Raw genomic sequence first — 6,043 nt, 5'->3', positions numbered from 1 at the left:
TTGAAACAGAGGAAATAAGAATTTGGTCTACACAAATTATTCTCCACATGTTCTTGTTGGAGATATATTAAGTAAATAAAAGTGTGACTTTTTCTAACAGTGTGATCTTTTAGATGAGATGATCACGCAATTCAGTATGGTATAAGATCATATAGAGATCTTGGTTCGAGTCTCACCGCCACCTATTATCAAAAAGGTTTTTACATAATGCTAAAGCTTAGTAGCTTAATCAATTACCCATATGTTGTTCGGACTTTCTAAAGACATTGTCGCACTCGTGTCGGATCCTCCATAAATGCATTACTTATCTAGGATCTGACACGCACCTCCCGACATTTTTGAAGAGTAGTTTACATTTTCTTTTGTTTCCCTTTTTCTTGCTGATCACCAAGAAGCCTTCTTTCAAAACTTTTCTCATGTTTTTCCTCATTCCTTATATTCTTTTTGTAGTCCATTCATTTGGAAAGAGGAGAAAGCAAACAAGCGGTACAGGCAAAGGAAAAATAAACACAACTAATAGAACATAAGAGTAACATCTAATTCTCCAACAAGCAGGATTTTATTTTGAAGTTATAAAATCATTCATGTTTTACTTATTATCCCACAAAATAACTCTTGCCGGAAAAAATCTTTTTTCTAACCGGAAACAAACTTAACCGCCTAATCATTATAACTTGAATGACCATACAAGTGACTTTACTAGGTAATTTCTATTACAAGCAGGATTTTACTTTGAGGTAATAAAATGTCTCTAACATTGTGAGGATTTTGTTATGCATTGTTTCAATAAATGTATTAGTTTTTCTTGTTGTCACCTGGGTAGCTTTTTGGTTGCTACAATCACTCCATTTTGCAACTTTTTCAGGAAATTGATCCTGAAATAGAGGAAAACGACGAAGAAGCAGTTGAGGAAGCTATGGAGTATGGTGAGGATTATACAGATTACACGGAAGAAGAAGAATGTGAGTACGATCCAGTTTATAATTAGGATGACTATTGAATTAAGCGATAATAAAACTAGTTTTCAATCTTTTAAAAACATGTTCTTTCGGTACAATTGATAATTGTGGAACTTTAGTAAATGGATTACTTCTCTGGTAGAAATTCATTTTCTTGACATCTTATTGAATTGATTCTCAGGTTATTCAAGAACAGTTTGGTGCGATTATTGTGTAACATCAATCAGTCAACCCCAGTATTTTGTCAACAAAATGTGAGCTTTCATCTCATACAACATTGCTTTTCTTCTGTATTGTACTACTCTTTAAATGAGCTTAAATGAAGAAATGAAGATTAATATAGTCGATCCCAACTTGTTTGGGACTGAGGCGTAGTCATTGTTTATTGTACTACTTTTATGATTCACTCTAAAGGCTTCTTTTTTTTCCTTCACAATCTAGATGTTGTTCGAACCGTGGGAAAGTCCTCCTTGAAGATAATACTGATTTTATCGCACGACAGGTTTGTATTTAATGCAAATCGGTATTTGTTTTCAAATCCTAGTTAGTTCTGAAGATGTATCTATAATTAACCGTTAACGTCGTTGTCATTAACTGTTACAGGAGCAGTGCAGCTAATTTTACTGAAGTTAATGAAGAGAAGTTTTAAGATTTGAGAAAAACTCTGATAATCTTTGAGTTATGATTAGAAATAGAGGAAATAACAATTTGATTTACCCATTTTATTCTCCACATATTCAACATGGCCTAATAAAAACATGAGATAGAAGCAATTATATATGGTTAGAGAAGCATAGCGTAACTTTGCAACTAGCAGAGCAAACATTTTTGCAAGAATAAATAATGGTTGGAAGTTTTAAAAATGGTCAATTTTCTGTCCCTTTTAAATAATAGCTGTAGATTTAGATCCTCACACTGGTAACATCAGTTTTAGCTTTTCTTGTTGTTATGAGTGTAATTTTTTTGTCTTTGTCCTATTTCTGGAAGTTTTTGGGGCCACAAAGCAGAAGCAAGCAGAATAGCTTCTTCCTGATTGACTTTAAACTTTAAGGGTGTGTTTGGTATGAAGGAAATGTTTTACACGAAAAATATTTTCTTACTTATTTTGTTGTATTTGGTGAGCACACGGAAAATACTCTCCCAAGAGCCCTTATATAAAATCTAAGCATACATTATGGTAATGTGGGAGTGGCCGGGTGGGTGTTGGAGGGTGGGAGAAGACAATCAAGGTGGAATGTCACTTATGGTACTTATTTTTTCTATTCCCACCAAGAAAGTCACTTATATTGCATGCTATTTCTTGCTTCTTTGCGTTGATTATTGTTTTTGGCCATGATAATTGCCATAAATACTTTAATGCATAGGTAGGAATCGGATTGTCGTTTATAAGCTGTCATAACTGGTGAAATTGTAAAAAATGCAGGTGACAACCCAAAACCAAATGAAAATTGATCATGAAAAAGTGGAAATTTATGAAGAAGCAGTTGACAATATGGCAAGGATGCATATCGCCGAGGTAAGAGGATGTGACTATGATCCAGTTTATGATTATGATGACTATTAAAATAAACTATGCACTAGTTGTGATCAATTGAGTGCAACAAGTTTTCAATTAAAAAAAAAAAAGTAGTACTCCCTCCGTCTCAATATATACGAGGGTATTTGACTGGGCACGAAGTTTAAGAAAGAAAGAAAGACTTTTGAATTTTGTGGTCTATAACAAGCCAAAGAAATTTTTGTGGCCAAAAATCATTTCATTATGGGTAAAATAGAAATTTTAGAGTTAAATTGTTGCAAAAATATAGAAATGTGTTATTTTTTTTTTTGGTTGATTAAAAAGAAAGAGTATCATATAAATTAGGACGAAGGAATAGTAATTTTTTTGAGGATGCAACAGAATTATCATTGATGCCAGGAGGTGTGAGAGGTTGGATGTAGGAGGGGCTAGGAGAGGTTGAGTTAGGCCGAAGAAGAACTGGGGGAGATGATTAGACATGATATGGTACAACTTCAGTTGACTAAGGACATAACCTTAGATAGAAAAGTATGAAGGTCGGGGATTACGGTAGAAGGTTAGTAGGTAGTTGAGTGTTGTCATACTTTGGTGGGGGGATGGGGGCAACTCCCCTCCTCTCCTCCTTTCTAGTAGTATTATTTAGTTATCGTGTAGTGTTTTATTTTTAGTATTATCATTTAGTTATAGAGTAGTTTCTTATTCTTCAATGGGCACCCCTATCTGTTGCTGCATTTGTTTTGTATCTTACTGTTTTGTTGTCCTATTTTCATTTTGAGCTGAGGGTCTATCAGAAGTAGCTTCTCTGTGTCACAAATGTAGGAGTAAGGTCTACATACATCTTACTCTCCTCAGACCTCACTCATAGGCTTACACTGGGTATGCTATTATTTTATTTTTCATTGTTAGATTATTGGGGATCTTTAAATTATTATTTTAGGATTGCAAGAAATGAGACCTTATGACTTCCAGGTACAAATATTGCACAAATACATTCTAAGAAAGATAATACAACACCATGGATTCACTATTTATATATTGCCATGATTTGTGTAAACTGTGTATATAAAGTAGAAAAAGGAGAACAATTTGCTTGCCAAAAAATAACACCATGTCTAAATAAGTAGAAATTACTCTTCCTCTTTAATTAAGTTGGTAAAAGAAACTTCACCGACCAACTTGTGTGTATTGGTCTTATATTTTACACTATTTGGACCAACAACAAATTTTTTCACGGTATACAATTCCAACTCATTTATTTTTCTCTGAACATACGGATAACCGATCTCCCCACAGTAGCATGGATACGGTCTCCCTACAAACAATTTCAATAGATATTATATCGCTAGGAGGATAGTCTAATATGTAGTACTAATTTTAATAGGAAGTACAAATACCTTCTCATCCTGCAGTAATACGAACCTTCAAACATCACATCATCTTTGTTCCGGATATCTCACTAGTAAAATACATTTTCGGAGTTATTTTTTAAGGAAGTAATGGCTCCAACCTATTAATTGATTCTATATGATGTATACGTGGAAGGTTCATATCGTATTATAGGATTAGAATCCGATTATATAGTATTTTAAGTAGATTTTGTTTTGAAGGGTTCCTGCTCACAATATTATTTTATCATATACGTGCCTGATTGTTAATCAATTATTCACTTCCATAGTCACAATTCTTATTTGTCTTCAAAATCTGAACAAAGTAATAATAATAATAAACGAGCTAGATAATATGCAATATCCTATTAACTTTGGATCTTAGACACGCATAATTTTAAATTCCTTATATAGCAATACTTAGAAGCCTTTGTTTGGCAATAGAATCATGCTAATTACTATGTGACTTAACTGTGTGTAATATAACGTTGATTGAAATTTTACAGCAGTTTTACTTTAAGAATGCAATTATTCTTTAAAATTATTTCATGTATTTAACAAATAGGAAGTCATTACGGTATATCATTTCAATTACGGTACCTTCAAATATTAAAAATCTGTCATAATTCTCATTTGAATTCAATTTTTTCTTCCACTTTTAGTTTAAATTAAATGTGATAATTGGTTAATAAAAGATACCATTGAGTTTGAATTTCCCTTCTATTAACCAATTATCATACTTAGCGTGCTTTTAAACCTCAGCAATACCGTAATTAAAGGCCAATTCAAACTCAATGGTATCTTTTTATTAACCAATTATCACATTTAATTTAAACTAAAAGTGAACAAAAAAATTGAATTCGAATGAGAATTATGACAATTTTTTTAATATTCGAAGATACCGTAATTGAAATGATATACTGCAATGAGAATTATGAAAATTTCTAAAAGAAAATTGATGTAAATTTTCAATCAGCTTTATATTATACAAAGTTAGTCACATAGTAATTAGAATGTTTCTATTGCCAAACAAAGTCTTCTAAGTATTGCTATATAAGGAAATTAAAATTATGCGTGTCTTACATCCAAAGTTAATAGGATTTGCACATTATTTAGCTCGTTTATTAATATTACTTTGCTTAAATTTTGAAGACAAATATTAATTGTGACTATGGAAGTGAATAATTGATTAACAATCAAGCACACATATAGTAAAATAATATTGTGCGCAAGAGCCCTTCCAAAGTAAAATCTACTTAGAATACTATATATTCGAATTTTAACCCTATGATACAATATGAACCTCTTGGGTATGCATCATATAGAATCAGTTACTAGGTTGAAGCCATTACTTCCTTAAAAATGACTTTGAAAACTTATTTTACCAGTGAGAGATATCGGGAACAAAGATGACGTGGTGTTTGAAGGTTTGTGTCACGCGATTATGGATGTAACCAGATAGCTAAAACCCATATCATCCATTTCCAATGGAGATGTTATTGCAAGATGAGAAGGTATGTGTATCGTCCTATTAAAATTAGTTCTACATCTTCAGACTATCCTCCTAGCGATATAATATATATTGGAATTGTTTGTAGGGAGATCGTATATATCCATACAACTGTGGAGAGGTCGGTTATCCGTATGTTCAGAGCAAAAATAAATGAGTTGGAATTGTATACCATGAAATTTTTTGTTGTCGGTCCAAATTGAGTGAAATATAAGACCAATACATACAAGTTGATCGGTGAAGTTTCTTTTACCAACTTAGTTAAAGAGGAAAAGTTATTTGAACTTATTTGTTCATGGTGTTAGTTTTTCATAGTAGATTATTCATATATCTTTTTGTACTTTATATACGCAGTGTACACAATCATGGAAATCTGTAAATAGTGAATCCATGATGTTGTATTATCTTTCTTGGAATGTCTTTGTTGTTAATTTGTTATGAGTGTAGCGTTTTCTCTTTGTCCCATTTCTGGAAGTTTTTGGGTTCCCAATAGCAGAAGCAAGTATGATTACTTAGCAGATGAGGAATAAATAGAAAGAGACATAAAATTTATGAAAATACTATAGCTCCTTCTTCGTGATTTTAGCCCTTTTATTCTTCTTGCTTCTTTCCCTTGATTATTATTTTTCAACCAAATGTTTCCATACTCATCCATTGGCGCTTTAAGGTGGCC

Source organism: Lycium barbarum, chromosome 5 (assembly GCF_019175385.1).
Source record: "Lycium barbarum isolate Lr01 chromosome 5, ASM1917538v2, whole genome shotgun sequence".
NCBI lineage: Eukaryota > Viridiplantae > Streptophyta > Magnoliopsida > Solanales > Solanaceae > Lycium > Lycium barbarum.
This window is presented reverse-complemented; position numbering follows the sequence as displayed.